This window comes from Podarcis melisellensis (assembly GCF_964234715.1).
Source record: "Podarcis melisellensis genome assembly, chromosome: 6".
Classification (NCBI taxonomy): domain Eukaryota; kingdom Metazoa; phylum Chordata; class Lepidosauria; order Squamata; family Lacertidae; genus Podarcis; species Podarcis melisellensis.
In genome coordinates this window covers 59641385-59666727 of record NC_138538.1, presented here as the reverse complement: position 1 = coordinate 59666727, position 25343 = coordinate 59641385, and the positions used below count along the sequence as shown (strand labels likewise).

The 25343-nt window shown below is 38.9% G+C and overlaps 1 protein-coding gene across 9 annotated transcripts in view; it reads right to left on the bottom strand.

Moving 5' to 3' along the window:
- NFIA (nuclear factor I A) overlaps positions 1 to 25343 on the bottom strand; it is a 420964-nt gene that overhangs the window by 131992 nt on the left and 263629 nt on the right. The gene's annotated exons all lie outside the window — the stretch shown is intronic.

The following is a 25343-nucleotide window of genomic DNA, read 5'->3' as shown; positions in this document are numbered from 1 at the left end:
CAAGAACTGTATATATAATATGATTATGATATTTACAAGACTCAAAAAAATATAGAATTTGGCTTCAGTTTAAGTTATTCTATTTTTTTTGCATGACACAATGTACTGGTATGGAGTGATAGGCAACAGAGTTTCAGAGGGGAGGGGGAATTTGTTACTAGTTTTTAATACACTTAAAAATGTTTGCTTTTTTAGAGGTTTGCTCCCTTTGTTTATTACTAGACCATATTTCTTTTGTAGCAGCATACATTAACTTTTGACTTAATTCATACTGTCATAAAAGGCTTCCGGCTTTATGAAAATATTCTTAAAACACTGCACAACTACGCTAAAAAAGAACAACACAGGAGGAGAAAATCTGTTGCCCAAAGGAATTAAAACCCAAATTTTCAGGCTTCCCCTCCCCCGAAGACAAAATAAACTTAACTTGTTTGTATTCTCCTCAGTCGTGTTGTATGCATCAGCAACTAAAAACAAAGAAACTTTTAGCTGCTCAGACAAAATGCAGAAGCTCCCCAAACGACAAAGCAAGCGGGGTGGGAGGAGGGGGTAGCTGGGAAGCATTCAAAAAGTCTGACAGTCCATTCAATATACGGATGATGGCCATAATGCATCCAGGGTCCCCTTGCTAATTAAATATGCATTGGCACAGTTTTGATCGATGCAAGCCATGGATCAGATGACACACCTGCAAAATCGTGAGCCCAGAGCTCCCAGGGAAAAAAAGGGGGGAAATACAGCCTGTCTCCTTATCTTTGTTTTCAAAGGCTCTCAATTTCTGTGCTTAGATATCTAATTTAATTCTCTCACCCCTCAGCAAACTGGATTAGGAAAGTCAATACTGCCTTTGTGCATCGACAGGAACACACAGCTTTCCTTTTATTCAATTTAGCCGTGACCTTTAGACAAAGATAATGACAACTGTCTAAAAGAAAGGTACAGCTTCAAGGAAGGAGCTCTTGAGGGGCCTCCTGCAGTTCCACCACTCTGGATTTGCCTGCAAGAGTGAGTCTTGGGAGGGAACCCTTAAAAAAAAACAAAAAGAAAAAAACCCTCTTATACGCAACCAACAGTAACCTGCACCTTAAAGCACTTCATAAAGAACTTTTTGTTCAGCACCCAGTCTTGGGACTTGCACTCACTTCCTAACTGGTTGCCAAGGAAAGTAACAATGGCTCCAATGGTATACTGATTAGGGGTTGGCGGTTTAGAAAAAGGAGATGAAGCAAATTCCAAAGGGGGGGGAGAAGAGTTGAATTAGCGTAGGTATGAGTACTTATACCTTTGCAGCAATAGGTGGAGCTGAATAAAAGTTGTGAAGATTCTACAACCAAAAATTCACTATGAAAACATTCCAAATTTGAGATAATTTATGGCTCTCTCAAAAGAGTTGGAATTAACCTCATTTCCTATTGGTGTTCCTGCTATCACTGGTTAGTACCAAAGTGTTCATTGGTGCTGGTACGTTTATCATTTCTTCATAATACTTGGACTGGCTCTTCATTTTTCTATGGCAGTAAGTTACCACCATGGTGTAGCATATGTAAAATTTCTAGGCTGCTTTTACTTTATGGTAAAATATGTTTTGGGGCTAGTCATAGGCTCCTACCGGTATTATCTGAGCCATGACAAAGGTATTATGCTGGAAGGAGGTAGGGTGATAACAACACAACCCTTGTAATACAGAAAAAAAGTGTTAATGGAAGCTTGCATTCCTGAGCATCCACAATATGAAAAAATAAAGAACAAGAAGGATCAACAATTGATGCCCTCCTTATCTTAGAGAACTTAAGATCACATTTCATCATTATAAACTCCAAACTGAAAATATATATCTATTCAAATTAGACTCTCCGTCCTCCTATCCATTTCCTAACCTGCCCTTACGACTGATTTACATTATCCACTTCTATGAATTCTAACGTGATTTAAATTTATTGGGCCATTTAAAATTTTAGAGAGCTTCCAATTGGATCTGTATGGCTTTCTAGACATATGCAGAGTTCAGTTATTTAAAATTAATTGCAGTACAATAATTTTAAATTACTTCACACTGTACTAATCTCAAGTGCTTTGAAATATCTGAACTGCCCTATTTAGAGCCATCATAGTTCTGCTGCATATGTGCACCACAGAGCAGTTTAAAATGCTGATCGGACCTGTGATGATTTATGCCAACAAGCAGGCAGACATGGTGGACCCATTGTTAATTATAGTGTCCAAATTTTAAAAATTATTCCAGATCATTTTTTACTCTAGATCTTTCCCTTAAACCTGTCATCTCGGTGTAATCTGAAAAGTGGCTGTAAAATAGTCACAATATTAACTGTATTATGACAAAGATAGATTATAAAATATGTAGGGAGAAATTCAACACTGAGCTAGTGATTTCATCATGGCAAACTTTTCAGCTTGCCAGATAGAACAATCCCTCCTCTTCACACCCAACACACTGTTCACTGTGTTCTCCCAATCCCTCTCCCAAGCCAGTTTTGGAGAAGGCACAAGCGGGGCTTCTCCTGATGAGAATGAAATTGCAATAGTGTTTTTAAACCAGAAGGACATAATATAAATGTCTTACTAAGTAAATAATAAAACAGTTGACCAAATGTGAAGGAAAGGGCCAACAAGATTCTTACTTCTGAAATGAATTATCTCACTGCTACTCCAGGAGTATAGGATATGCTTCACTGTTCAGGATAGAAAGTGTACGGGTATCAGTACACGGCCTCGGCCCAGTATATCTGAAGGAGCGTCTCCACGCCATTGTTCAGCCCTAACACTGAGGTCCAGCACCGAGGGCCTTCTGGCGCTTCCCTCACTGCAAGATGTGAGGTTGAAGGAACCAGGCAGAGGACCTTCTGTGGAACGTCCTCCCATCAGATGACAAAGAAATAAACAATTATCTGACTTTTAGAAGACATCTGAAGGCAGCCCTGTTTAGGGAAGTTTTTAATGATTGATGTTTTATTGTGTTTTTAATATTCTGTTGGAAGCAGCCAAAAGTGGCTGGGGAAACCCAGCCAGATGGGCAGGGTATAAATAATACAGTAGAACCTCGGGTTGCGGACGTAATCCATGACGGAGGCATATCTGCAACCTGCAGCGTTCACATCCTGAAGCGCTGTGTCTGCGCAGGTGCAATTTGGAGCTTCTGCACATGCACGAGCAGCGAAACCCGGAAGTAAACTGTTCCGGTACTTCTGGGTTTCCCGCAGTCCGTAACCCAAAAACACATAACCTGAAGCATCCATAACATGAGGGATGACTGTAAATTATCATCATCATCATCATCATCATCATCATCATCATCATCAAAGACTGCCTCAATGACCCTTTCCTGTGGTGTCTCTGTCAATAACTTCCCAAGCAGCAAGCAAGAAACAGCACTTCAAAAATCTAAAAAAAATATAAACCAAAACTGCAGCGTCAAAACCAAAGTTTAGGAACAGGGAAGACATTTTCATTCCCCTTCAATGTAGCAGTTTTCTTTCCTCAAGGCTATACAAATCTCAGAAACTACACTAACATATTTTCCAGCTTTGTTTTCTCTTTTGGTTTATACACACACACACATTCTTTGTTCTTAGAGGGACAACCAACAGTGGCAGCAGATATAGCTGAAGATCAAGTAATAGGTAAGAACCACTTGGCTGTTCTTTAAGTTATATCTGTTGTCACTCCAGGTGAATGGGGTGTACCAAAGCAGTACAACCCCACAACGTAGTGTGTGCCACTGGGCAGTAAAGAAAGGGTATACTCAAATAAAGTGAACACTAACTCTCCTGTTAAGAAAAAAGAATTAGTCTAGGACAGCCTGAAGTACTGTATGCCCAAACACAGCATTTGCAGATGAAAGTGTCTCAATTCTGTAATATCTTACAAAGAGATATGAAGCTTATCTACACGCCTCCAGGGACACTCCAGATTGCAGGACACAGCAAGATGCTGGTCCCTCTTGCAAATGAGATATGACATATAATGCAGAGGAAGTCCCATGGTTCTTTTTCCTTTTTCAAAGTTTCTAAAATGCAGGGCTTGAGCAACTTTGCAATGGAGGAAGTAAACACCTTCATACTCCTATTAACATGTCACAGTTATGAAAAAGAGGAATCTACCAGGAAATGTGTTGTACTGAAGAAAAATACCTTGAGGGCATTTTGTACATAAGGGGAATCCCTACCTTTTTCCAATAATAAAAAAGACCAGAAAAGAGAGAAAGAAACCATGCCAGTTCTTGCCAACAGTTTAAAAAAAAAAAGGCACCAGCCTATGTCTTCTTCTCACAAATAGAATGGTTCTTCACCTCCAACCGGAATTTAAGACTGACAGCCAAATTGGACAGAATGGGGACACACTATGCACTTTTCTGTCAGCCCAACTCTGACAGCAGTTTGGGGTGAAAAGTGTAAAAAGCAATGGGGCATCCTAAGCAATGGAAGAGGTTGGGGAGGAGCCAATATCAACCTTGTGCTTCTTTTGTTGTAAAAATCAAACCCAACCCTCCACTTTGTATGTGAATGGTGTGCAGAAACAGAAGGAGCTGCCCAATCATGTTTTAAAGCCTGGATTGAGGTGAAGAATCATTGCGACATATGAAAGGCATATTCGCTCACAAATATAGGCTGGCCTGGATGGAACCCAGCTCCAACACCCTCCTGGCGGAAGAGATAAGAAATGATATTTTCAATGCATAAGAAATAACACAATACTGTGCATAATGTATCAAAGGAAGTCTTCAATATAGGTTCTAAAAAGAGAACAGCACTTATCCTTAAAAATCTTAATATAGGAAGAAGTCTGGAAATTATGCTCTCTAGGACTTCAAGGTATCTCTTTAAAGTATTCAGTTTGAGAACCTCATCCTGACAATCTTGCAAGAAATCTCAAACCTTGACTTTAGCAGGTTGGATACCAAGTGAATGACACCACAGTATGAGAATTTTTCCTTTCAGAAGAAAGTCGTCAGTCTACAAATATGCCTCCTTGTCAGAATAACCTTGAATGCTTCCTGTTCAGTTGCTGGGTGGATTTATGGATTGGGATGGACCAATGTACTTTATCATAAAATGTTCATCTGTGACCTTAGCAGGGTGACTGACTACATTCAGGTCCAACAATCTTGGGAAGCAAGGGCTGAAAGGCTAATGTGGAATGTTAATGGTTATTTGAGTTTCCTCCACCTTGTTCTCCACCATTTGTTGGAGTCCAGTTCTGATGACTTAGCTAGCCCATCTGATAGTTCAGAAGACTTCTGATGTGGACAACTGCAACCAGTTAGGCCCAGGCGATCTGCTGCTGGCTCTCCACTTCTTCAGTCTCGTGTTGTACAACAGGACAAGGAAATTTCCTCCCTGTGCTTTGCAGCTAAATGACAGAAGGGCTTACTGTATCACTCTGAGTTCTGGCATACTTAATTAAAAATACTCTTCCACATGGGACTACCTACTCTGAATCCAATGTGAAACCAGAGTGGCTTCCTTCAAATTCAGACTGGTATCAATATTTACCAAAACTCTTATCTGGTTCTACAAGTGATATCCTTAAACCAGCAGAGAAACCAACAGTCAATTAAAATCAGTACTATCAACCCTAACTGGGGCCGTCTGTCTGGTGTTTCTTAGGAAGAGGTCTTTCTAAGACCCATTTTCTGAAATATTTTTAATATTGGAAATCTGAGGACCCACATAGGGTATTCTAATTGGGCCAAAGATATGCAATCCATTGGGTTAAGTTATCTTCATTTTTAACAAGAAACTCCACCATAATGAATGAGAGGAACCTCATCTGTTCCAATATGCCAGAATACTTAAGGATAAAAAAGACACCAAAGAACAACCCACACTCACTGTTCAGGTTTGTTGGGGTGGGAGGTCAATATTTATTTGATCAATTCTTAGCAGCCCAATAAATCAGTGAGCAAAAATATGACTCTAGCAAAGTTATTTTTAAATGATAGGTTCATGTAGTGGCTGAAATATTTATATTTGCTAGAGTATGAACCTAACACCTTTTGATGCAGCTTCTACGTCAGTTTGGCTAAATTCATATTCAGTTGCAGTAGCCAAAAGGATTTCCCCCCCACCCCTAATGACTTGCCATTTCTTAGTCTTTATTTCAAACAATGTGCTTCCTTTCCGAGTTTTTTTAAAGACTTTTTTGGGGGGAAGAAACTATTTGAAAATATACTGAACTACAGAAAACAGATTTGAGCACAATGTCTAAGTTCCTGATTTTGCCAGTCTTACACAATTGCTCTGTTTCTTATATCTGTCTCATACCCAAACCAACACTTTTTCTTTTAATCAACTGAGACCAAAGTAGCATATTTGTCTTCCTAGGGCGGCTGCAGCCTAGGCCCTTGGTATATAGTAAAACAAAAGGTCATGTCAAGTTCATATGGTGTTCATGCGTGCATAAATTTTCCCCTACACGTTTGCATACCCATATAGGTAAAGGTCAAATACACAAACATCCTTATTTCACACAGAATCAGAGGGAGTTGCTTACAAGAAACCTGAATTGGAATTTAGAAACAAACCCAAATGTCATGATATTAAGAGTGCATTATAGTTGCATCTGTATCATTATAGGCATTCCTAAAACAGATTTGTTGTGCCGTGATAAAGTTCCCTCCCCCTTTTAATCTGATAGCTTGTTGGTAAGTTGTTCACGAAGATGCTAGAGTTAAAAACTTGGAAAGATAATAGTATCCCGCAGATTCAATATGCTGCAGTAGATTGTGCCAAAGCTCAAAGTACTAGGTTATATGTTAAGAAACTCGCCATTTTAAAAATAACTTCTCATTGGAAGGGCAGCAGATGCTCACCAATGTGAGTGAAGTAGAGAAAACTATGCTACTCTCTTTTTAATATAAAGCATATGGGATGGAGAGAAAGCTTTAATATGTTGCACTCAAAATATTAAGTAAAGGCTATTTTTCACTTGATGTCGTGCTCAGCAACTGCAGCTTGGAAGGGAAATTAAAAATAGCAAAGCTTTAAGAGACCAGTTTAAAGATTGGTCATGATACTGGCAGAGAGCATCACTTTCTACTTCTGTTTCAGAATGAAAATGATCATGTAGCATTGAAAACTACAACCAGGGAATGCTTCTGCAGGCTTCAAAAATGAGCAGAAGTGCAACTCCCCACCTCTACTGAGTTACCATTGCCCACTTTCTGAATAACTGAAACTTTACTAAGAGAACTAATTTATTGCATTAGGAAAGTCACTAATTAGTTTTGTTGACTTTCATTATTATAACTGATGTTATTTAAGCTCCTTGTTTAAATCCTTACACTGAAGAAAAAGAACGCCATTTTGTTCATCTGGCTGTATCATCTATAACTCCTGATAATATTTCCATATTAGGCTCTGTTTTACTTCTATTTTTCCTTTACAATTCTATATCTTTAATAAATTAAAAATCTGTAAATCCTATGTCATGCTGAGTCTAAAGAGACAGAATACAGTTCAAACATATGGAGTCTTAAAAATCATTGGGGGAAAAAATCAAAGGAAAGAAGATAATTTTGAAGGCAGTTTGGCTGAAATCTATATTCCTTTGAATTACACAAGTGTTTTATACTGTTAAACACACGAAAGAGCAAATAATGGATGTAGAAGAATGATAAGTGTCAGTTATATACCTAAAACTAGGGATGCTTTGGGATGCTGTGGTCCTGTAAACTATAACCAACAGAACCAGCAGCTCTTAATACATGCAACAATGATTAAGGACAGCATTTTAATGGTTTAGGAATTGTAAGGAGTTTTCTCAATGTTTCTACAGCCCAATGTTGCATATTTATAAAGTCCCAAAATGAGGCTTTCTGTGGATAGGGAGGTGATGAGGCTAAATTGGCCCAGGATCCACTGTATTGGCCTTCCTGCTGTTACATGACAGCATTGAGGCAGACCAGGGCCAGACTGCTGTGGCAGCTCCAAGCTCACATAGCAACCTGTCTATACCCCACCTTCCACCCTGGCTGTCGTGTGTTCCCTTTTCTGCAAGAGCTCAAGCAGAGAGGAAAGTGTCTCAGCTGACTTGTGTCCCTTACCAATACGCCAAATGTAGTCCATACACTTCACAATTGCATGCAATAAATTTGCTGGGTGCAACTGCATTTTAAAGCTTTAAATAGCCGTAAAGATTGCTTGCATTTCTGCTGTGCACTGACCTTATTTGTATTCTTTCACGAAGAACACATAGCGGTGTTACTAAGAATTAAATATACATTTCTATGGAAAATTTGTTTCTTTGTGCAACTGGAATGTGGCCCCCAACAGTTTTCCATTGGACAACGTGGCCCTCAGGTCCCAAAATGTTCTCTACCTCCATTTTAGTCCCAGGGGTGGCAAATAGAGGAGGAAGGAGATGCTCACACAAGCTCAGGGCTATCCACCAATGTAATGGGAAAAACACATACAAGATCAATGTGCAAAAGCCAATACAGGGAGTTTGTGCCTTGCTAGCAAATTGTTGGTACATTCTATACACTTGGGTCACCGCAGGGACAGAGAACCAAGAAAGCATGCACAGGAAGTTAACCTCACTGTGGTATACAATAGAAGGGAATAAAATGTTTGCAGATCCATTGGACAATTAAATCTGCAGTTCTGTAAACTGAAGTATCTGTTGGCCAATGCTGCGGATAAATAGATTAATAAAGACACATTGTATCTGTTCACTTCAAATCATCATAGCAGTTGTACTTTTCAGAATAATAACACAAAACAACAGAATAAATAGCCATGCTATGTCTGAACCATCAGTATTTCATCTTTGACTGCAGCTATCTGGATGCTCATGGGAAGGTCACACAAACAGCAAGATGGAGAAACCTATTCTGCATTTGACCCTGCATATCAGAGCTGAGATTTTCACTGCATGCGTAGGATGCATTTCTAGATATTATGCCTAGCAGCTTCAGACAGTCCTTTAAGTTCTTTAAAAAGTACTGTACTGTAATGGTAATTATGGCAATGGTATCCTGTAGACATTTATTTATTTCTTCTTCACATTATACTTGCTGCCTCTTATTTAGACACTTTCCATTTTATTTTATTTTTATTTCGTTGCTAATAAATCTTGAACCATGCACTGGCCATTTCTATGATGGAGCACACTCAGCAAACTCTACAGATTCCTGTGAACAAAAATGTCTAACACTATGAAACAACGATGCAACAAAAAGTATCTATTTATCTATACAGTATCATGCCATGTTTAGCAACTTCATTAATCGACCTACTAACAAAAAGACACTAACAAGGGTCTTTTTGTATATCTAGGCTTACAGTATGTATGGACCACGTTTGCTTGTCTTCTTTTCCCTTTAGATATATGTAAATGATTAGCAGTGCACAATTTTGCCTTGCAGAAGTCATGCTGAGATTGCTACTTGGACAGGAATATTTATATCCATTTAAATAAACAAAGCCTTAAAAATAAATCCTTTGCAGGTTTACTCAGAAGAAAGTTCCACTGAATTCAACGCTGCTTGCATTAAGAGGAGTGTGTTTAATAATGCTTTCTACCAATCTACCAAGGACAAATATTTCAAGGATTACACACACATCAATCTTGGATTTTTTCCTTGTATGTTTTTGTTGGGAGACGTCAGACTGAATTGTATCACACCCACGGATACCCACACCCCAGTCTACTTTATTTATCAGGGGAAACGGAATTTTACTTCTTTTCCCCCTAATAGTAAAAAATAAATAAATGCATGTGCAGAGCACCATTCTGGAAAAATTTTAATTCTCTTCTGATCTATGTATCTTATAAAGCTCTGTGACTTTGTACCACAGGAATGGCTGGACAGTAAAGAAAAAGCATCTGAGGTCCCTTGACTGCTCCTTTGCAAACAATACAAAGCATAAGATTCAGGACATATTGCTGACACAGCAACATCCCTGCCTCAAAGAAACTGTGGGAAATGTCAGATTTATGGTCCTATGGGTGATGGGTGGAAGGTTGCTTCCCCCCCCCCCTTCAACAAGCCTCTGTCAGAAACAGAGCCTCTAGAAAGTTTTTGGCTATATCCCAGCAAAGCAGAAGGAAGCTGTATTCCTCATTTCCCCTGGGACCCAATGAAATATACAGCCTCTAGGCTTCTTTCAATTTGGTCTTTCAGATTGCTAAACCAGTGAAAAAAGGATCCTAGCTGTTAGGGACATCACATGTTGGGGGTCACCTGCTGCTCAGGGGTTCTCACGCCAGTTGTTGATATAATAAGCATCCCTTATACTTTAATTACAATTCACAGTGTGCAAACTCTGCAATCTGTTTTTTAAGCCAACTGAAGTTGTTGTTGTTGTTTTTAAAAAAGCACCACAGTGAGCTCAGAAATGGGGTCTGTGTCTAGGTAACCAAATAACTTTTTTAAAGTACTTGGGAGGAAAGCAGGCAATATCTATTCTGTACTTCAGATCAGGTGATCAAGCAATAACTGTGTGAACTAAGAGTTTTAAACTGATGGGTGCTTCTGATAAATGACTTCCCTATGAAAACTTATCAGGACCTTCTCTTCTCAGCAACAAATTAAAAGCACCTTTGTGTTTACTGTATCTTTGAATGTACATAAGCTCGAACAAGACAGGCACTTCTTACATATGTATAGACAAACACATTATTATATGGGTAATGGAATTTGAACCATTCCATTTGCCTCGTGATCAGTGTTTTTTCAGCCCCTTTACCTATTTTTCTGGAATATACTCCACTCACCTGCCTCCTGATCTTCCTCAAAGTAGATATAATGATAGGGCAGATTCTGGAAAAGATCTACAGCACCAACACATGGTCTCTGGTAATGAAAGACAGGATTCTGCCCATCGTACACTACTGTATTTACTTCTCTCTTCTATGTTTTCTAGTCAATATCCGCTGGGAACACCAGGGTCTCCTGGTTTTAGGTTTGATTTGAAGTTTTGGGTATTTAGTCCATCCAACAAGTTGTGAGGTGAAGGGAGTTAAATCTTAGACAAAAGCAGAAGGGAGGGAGACCAGCAGACTGTTTTCCATAGGATCAGGTGAGCAACAGCTCCCTCTGCCATTTCAAACTTTTAATCAACATTTCCCCAGCACATTCTGCCAGTCTCAGGATTTCTCTCTTTTTGACTGAGAGACAAGGTGTGTCCGGACAAAGACCTCTCACACAACAGCAGGGTGAGTGGGGTCATACTCAACAGTCATGTCTCCCTGACCTCTAACATACCCAGTGGTGAAAATTAGGTCTAGTCTGTACAGCTTTATGATTCCACCACACATTATTTGAACATGGGAGGAGATTTGTCTGAACGCCCCTACAGGGACCAAAAAGGGGACACCAAGAGAGGGATGATGAATTTATTTTAAATGCATAGCTGGAAGGGCACAAGAATACTGAATTCAAGCTAAGTTACAAAAAGAACATTGAGACCTCTTTTTACATAATCAATAGGTGCTGTTAAACTCCATGAACCTACATTCCTGAGCATCCATCACCCCCTGCCCAGTTTCAGGAAGCTGACAACCTTCACCCGCTACTCTTCCCTTCCTCAGATCTGCAGGCAGAACCAAACTTCTACTCCCAGGATCCAGAATATCTTAGGCGCTGGTTCTTTTCCTCATCCATATGGCTTTAATGTTTATTCATCTTCACTAACTGTAGATACTGCTTACTTTGACAGAAAATCCCTACATACTGTAGTCCGGCCACATCTTCCCATCCTTCAGAACAGATGACTATTCCAAAATCACTATTTCATTTCCTTGCAGGTATCAGTTCAGATGGGACTAACATGATATGAATATTTTGAGCAAACTGAAGCCCCGATTCCTCACACACTTCAGTGCAGCCAAATCTCAAAACAGTTGCTTGGGACTTGGCGCACAGCACCTGGCCCATGTTGTTGCAACCTGACAGATGAAACTGGGAAAGCTGCTTCCACTGGAATAACTGGAGTAGCACAAAACTTCAAGGGTTGCCCATGCTACTACTTTGCTGCAGCTTAAGTATTATTTATTTTTTAAAAAACTTCTATCAAACTTTTTCCCAAAACCCAAACTCGACACAGCTTACGACAATAAAATATGAATTGTGAAAGACAACTTAAAAACAACACAAAAACACACACAAAAAAACAACACAAAAATGGCAACTCATAACCACGATTGCCCCCAAAATCCCCCAAGTTAAGATACAGAAATAGGAAATCAGCCTTAACATATTAATAATGAAAATATCCAAGTTCTCCAGCATACTTATACTGACAGATAAGTATCACTGCAGGCCCTAAATTATTGCAGTTAAGACAACCCTGGATTGAAATGTGGCCAAATTAAACACCATCCATTTAAAGCACTATATCACATTACTAACAGACACTTCACATTATCCCTAGGCATCTGCCATCACATTTGTAGTTCATTGTATCCTAGCACCTAGCTCATCTGCTCCTCATCTGGTACAAAATGAGAACTGAAGACCCAGGAGAACCAATTTTTCACTGTTCCCACCTTTTGTCATTGGCCAATCCCTAGGCACTGACTAGTTGTTCCAAAATAAACCAATCCATACAGACAAAGAACATGGAAAAGAACATATTTATTAGCTGTGGGACTATGAAAGGAAGCAATCAATAAAGCAGAAATATGTTCATCTCTGGACCAAACTACATTAAATGAACCCAGGATTGCCAAGCTATGTAGACACACCCTTAGCATTACTTCTTGATGATTTTATTTATTGTGTACTGAAGTTGTAATGTTATATTTTCAATTGTTCATGGAATATTTCTTGATAGGTGACCAAATAAATTTAATAAATAGAATAGTTTATTTTCTATGGTTGCAATCCTAACCCTGAGCTGTGCTGCTGGAGGCAATTAGGATCTGGCAGAAGTCCCCATCTGCTTGCCTCTGCCACCACGAATGATCCTGTTGTCACCATGGAAAGGATGGTGTAGGCCCTGAAATTGGGCATTTCAGGGCGGGGTCAGCCAAGGGTCTTCTGGATTCTAAGCCAGTCCAGCTTCCTGGAGGGTTGCCATATTTTGAAGAGCAAAAAAAAAGGACACATCCACCGACTTCTGCTTTTAACTATGGATCACTATGAAAACTCTCATTTTAGGAAAGAGGACGTGTCCTGGAAAAAGATAGCAACCCTCTGCATATAGCAACCCAACCCTCTGCAGCCCTATTTGAATCTCTCTACTGTGCCAGTCACTAACTGGTGCAGCATAAAATTCCCATATATTGATACAGAGAGAAAATACCATAGCTATTTTTAGCAGAATGCAATTGCAGTTTGTGAGAAAAAATCTGTCTCTGTGACCCCAGGGTAATTGTTTAATTTGCCTTAACGGTGTATGAGTAATTCATGGAAATGTACTATGCACTTGGTGGACTAGCTGAGATGTGTTATCACTGTAGGATAAAGTATGATGACATGAAGTATGGAAACGTAGTTCAATGGCATGAGTTCACAACATCTTTCATGTAAGTAATCCTGGCAACAGGCATTAGCATTACTATGAAATGGCCTCTGTGTAGGACGGAGAATAAAACTCTTTTGCTTTCCCTTCCAAAAGGCTCAAGTCTCAATCACATAAGCAGACATAGGCAATATGTGGTCCATGCTCAAAAGAGCCCATACAGGCATCTTGGCTGCTGTCTTCCTTAAAAGTCTAGGTGTAGCAAAGGGTTATTTAGCTTTATCAAAGTATGAAACAAGTACAGTGGTACCTCAGGTTACATACGCTTCAGGTTACATACGCTTCAGGTTACAGACTCCGCTAACCCAGAAATAGTGCTTCAGGTTAAGAACTTTGCTTCAGGGTAAGAATAGAAATCGTGCTCCGGCGGCGCGGCAGCAGCAGGAGGCCCCATTAGCTAAAGTGGTGCTTCAGGTTAAGAACAGTTTCAGGTTAAGTACGGACCTCCGGAATGAATTAAATACTTAACCTGAGGTACCACTGTACACAGGTAGGCACTTTAACTGTGGCCCACATCATCTCTGTTTTGGTCCTTAGACTGCCATTAAAGCAGTGGATACCATGGTCCAGACTGAGTATTTCAGGGACTGGTCTGACACAGTGCTTATAAAAAAACACACCAACAAAACTATCTTGAAAACTTAAGGACAGCAGGCTGCATAAGCAAAAAGAACACAAACTCACTGTTACATATAAAGTCTCTCTCCCCCTCCGACAGTGTTAGTGGGGGTGTACAGTACACAGCGTGTTTGGTTAAACCATTTCATGTTCAAAAGGAAATGAAACCAAAGAATAAGTTATTAAAAGGAGTCTTTGAAGCCAAAAGCAGTGATGTGTGAAAGGCATAACCAGAAGAGTTTATTTAAACACAGAGCTGAGAAAACAGGGGAAAACAGGAATTAGGAAATCAGAGGCACAGTCATCATGGCACCCAGCAGCCCTTTCTTGGTACTAGAAATTTTTATATCTATGAATATTTCATCCAGATTCCAAATACCTTTTTCAAGTTTTCCATATCAAAATCCCAGACTCCTTCTTCAATAAATTTAGAAACGCGTCTCCCAAATTTATCAGTCCTGGTGGATGATGCACAATTAGTTGCATATGGCCATGACAAGTAAAGCTTCAGGAAGTCTTGTGCCCTTCTGTTTTCATGCATTTTTTAAAAACCATTCAGCAGAACAATAATTAAATCTGCAATGGATGGGCTTCGTGTTTATTTCACACCAAAAGGAAAAGAGGGAAGAAGAAATGAAAGAGAAGGGAATATAACCATATCATTCCTTTCCTATTAATGTCAGGCTTTGACACACATTCCCTCAAATATTTTTAAATGTGCTTCTTGTCCAGAATCAATTACTATAGGAAAAGATACAAAGTAAGTAATAATCAATGTGCAGTGTTTGTTCTTCCCAAGAATAAAACAAAGAAATCATCTTTATTGGGCCAGAACAAATATTGGTCATCCCAACACTCTGATTTCAAGAGTAATCTAGATATTATAGATGATGTCCTTTTTATATCTATTTTAGCCACTCTATTTTTAACCTGCCTTTCCTCAGTTAAGATTACAGGGTAGTTTCCAATAAAATAACTAAAGCAATAAAAATAAACAAAAATAAACATTTATTAAACTCATAATTAAAACCATTATATCAATACATGTCTGTGCATTATATAAACAGATACATTACAAAGGCCTTATCTGTTACATCAACCAAATCGATTTCTCTCAAAGTCATGAGTGAAAGGGTGTTATCTTTAGGTGGTATTGAGAACCCAGCGAACACAGTACCATATACACAAAAGGAGGGAGTTCCATAAATGGAGCGACACTGTAAAAATGGTCCTATCCTGGGCAGCCTGATATAGGGAGACATGCTTCTTGAAATATTTTTGTTCCAAGTCATTTAAAGTTTTATAAGCTAACAACAGCACCTTTAATTGAACCTGGTGGTATGTTGGAAACCAGTGTAGAACCTGCAGGATTGATGCTATACAATTCTGATTAGATGCATTCCTCATAAATCTGGCAGTCACATACTGCACAAGCTGCAGCTCCAGACCATCTTAAACAATAGTCCTATGTAGAGTACATTACAGTAATCTAACGGAGAGGTTACCAGGGAGTGCATTATTGTGGCAAGGCTCTTTCACAGCAGGAACAGCTGGAGTTGACAAACCAGCTGCAACTGGAAATAAGCACTTCTAACCACTGACGCCACCTAGTCCTCCTGAGATAATGCTGGATCCAGGAGTACCTCCAAGCTATATTCAGGGGGAATGGGCCCTATCTAGAACACTCTGTCTTCGCTTCCCAACAGAAGTATGAGGACAAGATGAAACTCCTGATACTGATGATATGGAGACATCTGATACTGATGATATGGAGGTCATCTGCATGTTGATATTAGCGAAGTCCACATTAACTGAATAATCCAAATCCATTAAATTATCTGCCATCAGTCAAACTTTTTAATTAAACATTTTCACACATGTACTGCAGCACCAAGCACCATCCCTAGAGTCACACGACTGATGCATGGCTTTATGCCGGAACTGGACGAAGTAAGGCTTCAGTGTTCAAACAAGGTTGCTTGTATTAAACTGCAGCAGTTCTACTGCTCTGCTGAAAGACCTGCTCTATCAGGCCTCTTCACCTGGTAGAAGTCATTCCCTTAGACTGCCTCAGTGGGAAAAATAAGAAGCAGGAACATTCTATCAGCTTTCCCCAAAGGCCAGCTCCATCAGGCGCCTCTTGGGCCCGAGTAGTTTTTTTCACCAGCTGGTCATCATAAGAGATGTTAAAGTTTGCTTTTTTCATTTTCCCTCCCTGTCCATTTTCTTGGGTGCTGTAATTAAGCCTGCAGGCCTCTTTTCTTTTAATTTATTGTATGTAAGCCATCCGGAGTGACCTTTAGACTGAGGACTGGGATATAAATGATCTAAATAAATAATAACAGCATCACTGAACTTAACAGATTTGACAATTTATTAATATTAACTCATACTACATAGCAGTATCTCTCTCTATCCCTCTCTCTCTCTCCCTCCGTCCCCCCTCCCACTTCTCTCTTCTTCAGGAGCAAGGTACTGAAGTTTTTAATGGGATTTCACCCACGCTTGAGCCATTCCCGCAAAGGCTAGAAAAGCAGATACACAGCCCACAGAAAGCAGGTTATTCAAGGGTACAAGTTCAGCACGTCCTGTGAACTTCAACGGCTTTAGCACACCATGATTTTGACAAAGAAAGAGATTCTACAAATATTTTCTAATTAATCAGATGCAAGATCCTGATGAAATGTTCTTTCCCTTTCTTTTATCCCTTTCTGTTATCAATTGTGCACTTCCATGAGAATTTCATTGTGCAATTATTTTATTATTTGTTATGCTGGAAAAAAATATATTTGTGAATGGCTCTATTATCTGGATAATCAGCCTTCTGGAGACCAGAAAGAAACTTTCTGAACAGCCATTCACTGAGCCTGTTGTACTCTTTTACATTCTATGGTTAGGCACATAGGGAGAAAAGGCCTCTATTTTTTTTCTTTCTTTCAGTGTTTCTAATTTCAATAGGATTTTTTTTAAAAAAAGTAGCTTCTACTGTATTTATACCACATCAAATGAATGAGTGTAACTTCCAACAATGCAGTCCTTTTCTAAAGGAGGGCTCTTATGGAATGCTGCATCTAATAACATTCTTCCAGATTTTGATTTTTCTTCCACCATATATTAAAAAATGCCCCTTTTAATGAAATAATTTGTTCAGATGATGAACATAAATCAATAATATTCTGCTTCTATTAAAACAACACTCCATTTACATTAATTTGGTGCAAAAGCTGATTATACTTTATAATACACCAATGGCTCTTTGCCCTATCCCTATGTTGCAAAAAAGAAAACGGGAAAAGAAACAGTGGCAGCAGCAGAAATAATCAGTAGAATCATAGTAGAATCAGTAGGATTATCAGGAGGGGAAATAATTGAATTACATTGGTCCAGCACAGAATGAGGCTAAAACAAGTAAGAAAAGTAATCCTAAACTTAAAACTAAGTTAAATTAATTTGGGGGAGCTCTCAAAGCCAAAACAAAGAGAGGTGTTTTCAAATAGCGGTCAGAAGAGAATTGAGTGGAAAAGCACCTGACCACCCTTTGAGGCATGAGCACAATGCAAGAATTTCTCCATTGAAAAGTTCTAAAAAGCTCTGGAAGCTTTGGAGGTGTTGCTCTGAACAGGTGCAGATCCCATGCATATGACTGCACAGAGGCAATGAAGAAGATGGAATAAAAACAGAATTTGTGGACCATTTGAACTGCTGTCCCTTAAATGCAGGTTTCCACGAGCCTAATGCCAAAGAATAACAATAAAATATTGGTAGGTGGATTCTGAAATGTAAAAACTGGGGATACCATATCTCCCAAACTATTATTCACCCTCCCCACATTTTCTTATGTATTGCATCTAGATACTGTGGTGGTTTTGAAGCTCCAAGCTTGTCCTCATAGTAATCTTAGTTTACTTCTATTTCTACTACCACATCCCCGAACCTGTACCTGCTGCTTCCTATCACTATTAGAATAAATGCAAAATTAATGCACATGAACAAAATGTTTAAATGTACAAAAATGAACATGGGGTCTGCTTCAAAACCCCTCATAATCTGTTGAAGGCTCTACTGCCGCTTCTCTATATCTTTGCTTATAAACCCTGTTCCAGGAGTATTACTAGTTTACTAGGACTGCCTGAAATGGGAGTAGGATACAATTTTGGTTGGGTATTTTTGGATGTGCTTAAGGTCTTCTGCTAGTTGTCAATTTTATCAATGTTCTCTAAATTGTCTCACTCTCTCTTTCAGATGTCCAAACATATGCCACTATACCTGAAAATACCAGTAGCTTACACATAAAACAGATTATTATTATTATTGAGAAGACAATGTGATACCTTTCAAGTTGTATGACATAACTTTGAGAAACCCCTCTATATTGGCTGAAGCTATCTTTTTAAATTTAAAATTAATCATCATTTGGATTCTTTTCTTTTTTGCAGTAGCTAATACAACGGTTAAATATATTCACTAGGACTTAAGCTGAGCCTAGCAATGGCATTTGGAGAGTTCGTCACACTCTCTCACCTATGCTGGCAAACACATAGCTCTGGCTGTGAAGAAAACCACAATGTGGGAAGGAAAGCCTACAAAAGAACGAAAACAGAAAGTGTCTAAGGCCTTGGCAGAAGGACACTAAATAAAATAGAGAGCGGTGACTCATTCTGGCAGGGAATCCACCTCAACCCCTTCAAAGGTTTTGGCAACAGTCCTCGGAGGAGACCCTCGGCTTTTGCCAAGCCACAAAACACCACAATTATTATCGCAGCAGTCATCAACAAAACAGATTTTGTAAACTGACTTGCTGGCACATAGATTAAAGAAGCTATAAAAAGGAATAACAGCTGTTCGGGCTACCCTGCACTGAAACTCACTCTACAAAAAGTATGTCCTGCATGAGCCATGGGCATACATGTATGTTAGCGCACTATGTGCATGCAGGCAACCATAAGCATTCACTACATCAAAACTAGTTTAAAAATAAAGAGGATAACATTGGAAGCCATAATGTTGACTGCTGCCAGTTCAAAAATAGTTCAGTTACAATTACATTGAAGGGAAACGGGCAAAGTCTATTTCCACAGACTCAAAACTGAAGTGACTGCAGCTCAAATGTAAAGGGCAGCAAGACTGTCCTCCTTCTTATAATGGTGTAAGTGAAGGAATATTAGTAGGTGAAGCTTGTCATTCAGGGGTATGAAAAGCAATGGCTGCTAAAATTCCTACGCCACAACTATTAATGGTAAAGAAGTTCTTTCTGTGTCCAAACTTCTGTGTCTTACTGATCCAGTTTACTGACCTCCAGCTCTGACATTGGCTTGGTAATGCTGAATGTGGGCCTGTTTTGTTCAGTTTACACTGTTTCTGTTGGTAGCCTTGTCCCACAAAAGGTATGTATACTCAGTGATTGTCCTCTGCATCTGGTTAATAACTGGTAACCAATGGGCAGCCCTGAGAGCACAATGTCCAACATAGTAGCCAGAAGGTCAGGAACCAGAAAATGAAATAACGTTGTATCAAAGAGATATGGTAGTAGTTCAACGAATGTATGCATCGTGACCACAATTCCAGTCTGCACTAGAACAAAGAAAGATATGCAGAGGGCTGGAAGCAGGACAGAAACCGAGCTTAGGAGGTCCAAGAGCAAAGCATTCAGGCAACAATGCAAAATTCAAAATGAAATAGGGAGTTACTTCTATGGAAAATAGTCAGTGAGAAAGAAAGTTGGGAAAATGCCTTCTTAGAGAGACAAGGCACCACTTTTGCCTGTTTCGTTTAGGTGGGAGAAATAAGTCAATTGGGAAGCCAGGAATTTACAACTGATGTGGGTATCCTTCAACTTGACGAGCATGAAGGAGCTTACAGTTGCAATCCAACACACACTTATCTGAGGGTATCTAAACATAATGGGACTCATGCCTAAGTAAATATACACAGGGCTGCTCTCTATGAGATATTAAAACTGTATTTAACAACCAACTCATTCTTCAAGAAGATGGAGGTAGGGAACACCCCCATATAAAGCACTCCATGTAAAACAAACATTTCTTTTGTTAAAACTCATACAAAACTTTTTACATTCCAGAGCATATGTGCACATGCAACCCCCATATAAGACATTCAAAAATCTGTGAATACATCCTACACTTTACTAAATATACTTCAGATATTTTACCCAATGGTGTATTTAAAGCTTGTCTTTTAGAGAAGCGTTCAGGCAACAATGCTTAAGATTTAAATACATTCCAGCTTTTCAGCGTTCTTAGGGACCAATATGTTGCATTATCTTATTCCTTTTCTTCCTTCTTTACAGCTTCCAAGGAACCATATAGCATATTATTCAACTACATAATTAACCAGCACACTAGCAGAAGTAGCTAAGTTCTACCTCTCCAAGTCTTTATAAAAGCATTCAAGTACACACTGTCTTCTCTATAGCCCAGAGATCCCTGTTGAGTCTTTGCCAAGTCCGGAAAAGTTGGACACAACATCCGGTATTTACACTAAGCTAAAATTCTAATCAGCACGAACAGCAGTGTGTTTTAATTCAACCTTATGATTTTATTTCAATCTGCTAAGTAGTTCTACTGCCAGAATGCAACTTGCTATAAATGTAAGTAAACAAATGCAGCAACTAAAATACGTTTGAAGCTTGCAGTATATATAAAGTTTGCATTTCTTTAGATGCATGTAACAAAAGAAAACAGTCTGAAATATCATTGATGGCTGCTTATGTCTGAGTTCTTTGAAAAGAATACAGCCTTCCAGTTCATGCTTGGTATACTGTAGCCAAGGAAAGAAAGCTCTTAACGTTATTTTACACTAGCTAGTTCACCTCACGTCATCCCTTAAACAGCTTTCTGCCAAGTACTGTGAAAGAAGAACACAGTTACTACTCGGATCTCTGGATGACTCTATAAATTGTAGTGCCAAGAGACTGGTGCCAAGTTCAGCATCTTCGTTGCCTGGGCGGGGGGGATACAGGAAAATTTTGTGAAGTTGGTCACCATCTTGGACCTGTTCTATGTATTCAGTCCTTGGCAGCCATCTTATAGCTTGGCAACCATTTTGAGAATTTGTCTGGCATTCATTCAGAAGTCGCAGACACTATTTAAACAGAATGGTGGTTAAATATAGTCCAAATTAACCAATGTAGTGTGATATCAGGTAAAACGGTTCTTTGTAATATCAAACAAAACAGTTGGTTTTTTTTAAAATGAGGGTTATTCTGATTTCCTAGAACACATGTTTTATTAAGGAAATTCAAGCTGCATGGTCCTTAACCCTTTCATGTTTTTTTTGCTGCAATACAACACACACACACACACACAGAGAGAGAGAGAGAGAGAGAGAGAGAGAGAGAGAGAGAGAGAGAGAGAGAGAGAGAGATACAAAGAGGAAACAAAAATATGCTGGATGGTTATGATCTCAGATAAGCTACCCAGATCGCAAGTACTACTGACATATACTGACATGTACATATACTGTGCTATCCAGCTATTACGGATAGACAATAAAAAAGTGACAGATCAAGAATCACAAAATGCAGAATGCACTTTCCCTTATGTTAATGTTTAATGAGGCCATCGAAACTCTAGCTGGAGTCAAAGTACATCATTCTTTCTTTGTATACATTTAAGATCACATGGAGAGAGAAAAAGATTTTAACGGGGTTATTTAAGAAAAGAGCAAGTGAAAGTTGACTATTTAAAAGAGGCACTTCCCTGAAAGAGAACATTGTGTTTTTCATTAGCTACTTTAGACATTTCCCAAGTGTCAATGAAAGGGGAAGTACTCTCATCAGTTAATTATCTGAAATCACTATTTTTTATTAGGAAACTCAAAGGTTCTTCTTACTCATGAACAAGATTCCACCCAATTTTCCCCAATTCATAAAAAAGGATTAGGGGCTACTACACGCAATTCTCTTCCAAAAAACAAATTCTAGCACAATCATCCCCTAGCTGATGCCCCCTAGATGTTTGGAACTACAACTGCTAGCCCCAGCATGATTCTCCACAATCAGCTAGAAGCAGAATCGAACCAGAGGTTCCATACAATGCTTAATACAGTATAATATTAACCAGCAAGGTCCCTCACCATGGCATCCACTCACAATAAAGTTCTATTCACCAAAGATACTTTCTAACCCTAATTTTAAAACTCCCTATTTGCAAGTTTAGTCTGTTTTATTGCTTCCCTTGTGTTAGGGGTGTGTGTGTGTTGAATTGCCCCTTAGTTGCCCCATATTTAGTCAACTTTGTTGCCAGCAGCAGTGGGGTATATTAAATCATTGGTTTTATTCCATTATCTTTTCTTCTTTCTTTCCAATGTAGCCTGCTCTAGAAAACAGTATCTAATTTCTGAGTGACAATTTCAGTTTCAAACTTATTGTGAAAATCAGTAGGCCCCTGCAACAAAATGTTGTCAAGTGGAGTGCTTCTGTTCAAGGTTGGCAAATACAGAATTATCTGAACTGGGTCAGTGCTGCCAGAAACTTTCCCCTTCCTGCATTTCATCTATTGCCAGATCTGCACTATGCATTTATAGCAGTATTATACCACTTTAAGCAGTCATGGGTTCCCCCAAAGTATCCTGGGAACTGTACTTTGTTAAAGGTGTTGAGAGTTGTTATAAAATTCATAGTGCAGATGTCTATCTCAGTGGGGAATAAGTTGCGTGGGAGCTGCCTGGACTAGACGTTGCTTGAATAGCAGCAAAGTGGCAAATACTGTCCTGGCACAATTATGGAATTCCACAATTTTCAAATCTGCTAAAACCAAACCAAATCGCTTATTTCAAACAAAAAAAATCACTTACAATAGATAATGGTATCATATTATCAAAGTTTACAAAGTTAGACTGCAACCCTAACACCCTGATGGTGACATTATCAATGCCTGAATTAGACCAAATTCCAAAATTTAAACTATTTGGGATTTTTACAATCTTGCAGCACAAAATACTTCATTTTTACCCTTATTAAAAATACACTTTAGGAATTGGAATATAAACTGTCTAAATTAAGTATAATTTCATAGTGAATACTAATTACAGTACTTATGAAAATATTAAATAAAGAGAAAAAGGTAGAAATAACATCCGGGTTGTAGGATATTTTTAGGTTGAGGGATAGTATCTGCAGTTGCATGACGTCAACTGCGCTACACAAGTTTGGAATGCATTGATAAATTGCTCCATCGATTCTGTTCTGCTTCACTTACCATAATTATAGCACAGTAATGGATGGCATGAGTGATATATTCTTACTTTAAAGGAAAGCCAAGAGTTTGCCTGTTTCTTTATGAGATTAGACCAAATCCTTTCAATTAATACAGCATGATTGATATCTGAAAGTGTAGTGGGTTAAGATACTTGCTTTAAGTGTGCATACTTGAAGTTTATTTGTATAAGTATTCACTTGAAGATATATACCATGTTTGAAATATTTAGAAAGTCACACTGTGACAATTTCCCAGTCTCTTCCAAAGCTTAAATCCAAAAGCTGATTTTGCAGTTATTGTTGGCATGCTGTTTGCATAGTTAGGCATACCACAGGAAGCTCATGTATTTGGGACTACCCCTCTACTGTGATCTTGACATTTACTAGGCTCATCGCTTCAGGCTGGCCTTTAATAGCATCCAGTGCCTTGGTAAATATTTTATGTATTTCCCATTTCTTCTGCTGTCAGATACAAATAAGTTCGCAGCTGAGCACAGTTATTCTTGACTGTCTAACAAACTTTATTTGGACCATCTGAATGGAGCTTGTAGTCCACCAAGATTTAAGAACCTCTGGTGTAGGCTCTTTGGACCTTCAAAGAAAAATTCTGTTTGGAATATGATGTGTGCAGTAAAGATGGAAATATAACAGAGATTGCACTTGCAAAATGTCTCACTGCTCATTCTTAACCAGATCTAAGTGAAGAGAGGCAAAGTGATAAATAAGTGAGTCTGTAGAAATAAGTGAGTCTTAGATGGAAAGAGAAGATACTTGCATGCTGCTGCTGGACCTGTAAGCACCATGTCTAATAATTAATTGTTGAATTAACTATTTGAGCCCTATCCTTATGTTTTTTTATAAATGGCGAACACTCTATGCAGCAATTTCCATGCATTCAATATGTAACAATTCTATTACTTTGTCATGCAATCATTTTAGTGAAAAAGAGCTTCGAATGCATAAACTAGGATGGAAACAATATAAGCAGTTTCAGCGCTACAGTATTTCTTCTGCAGCAAGCAGAACCATATTCTGAGTTATTTCCCCAATAAGTCAGGAACTGCAGCCATCTGATGCTGAACTCAGCACCCCTGTGTCAACCAGAGTGGAACCAAAAGAAGACCCCAGAGAAACAAGAGGAAGGTCCACTCAAGTTTGCTTAGCTAAAAAAAAATCCTTGAAAGTCCCCCCCCCCCACCTATTCAACAGCTAATGCATTAGCTTAGCTGCTGCTACTCCACAGCCTCAAAGGACCTGGTGGCAAAGGCCATGGAAAGGGGCAGGACTGGGGATACCAGGGTCCTGTCAAAGACAATATTCACCTTCCACACTTCTTGGAAGTCTTGAGAGGACTGCCAGAAGGCAGAAGAAGGTAGGCTGAGACCTAGTGGTCTCAGGAAGCCTCTGAAGAATTCACAGTAAGTCATCAAGCCTTAAAGGGATGCTATTTAATCCACAAAACATTTTGTCAGAGGTTCCCACTTGGGTTTATCTACAAAACAAGATTGTCTGAAGATGGTACTCAGTGTTCCTATTTATCCAGATTTAATGTTTGCCAGCCATATATTTCCATATCAGCAACTCAGTGTGTAAATGAAGCAACTGTTTTAATAGATATTTCCCTTTATCCAAGTGTTGCTGGTTTTTGCTTCGCTAAAATGTTTATGTTATGCTGAAATGGGTGGGTGAAGGAAATGGAGAAAATCACATCACCTTTGAATTAAATGTACGTTCAACTGTTTAAACAGAACTGGCTTCTCAAAAAATTTGCTCCTCAGCTATTGCAGTAGTGTAAAATTGATCTGTACTTAGAAATGTTGAATTTCTTCCCTTCTCATCTTACAAAGCCTGTCACTGGAAATAAAATGTAATCTGGGATGACTATAGCAGCTATCAAAGCTCCTTTGACACATTATAATGTCTGAAACCCAGACACTCACCGTTTACATCTGAAATACTTCAGCATGTCGTGAACAACTCAAAACCAACCATTGATCATATATATTGATTTTTACAAGGGA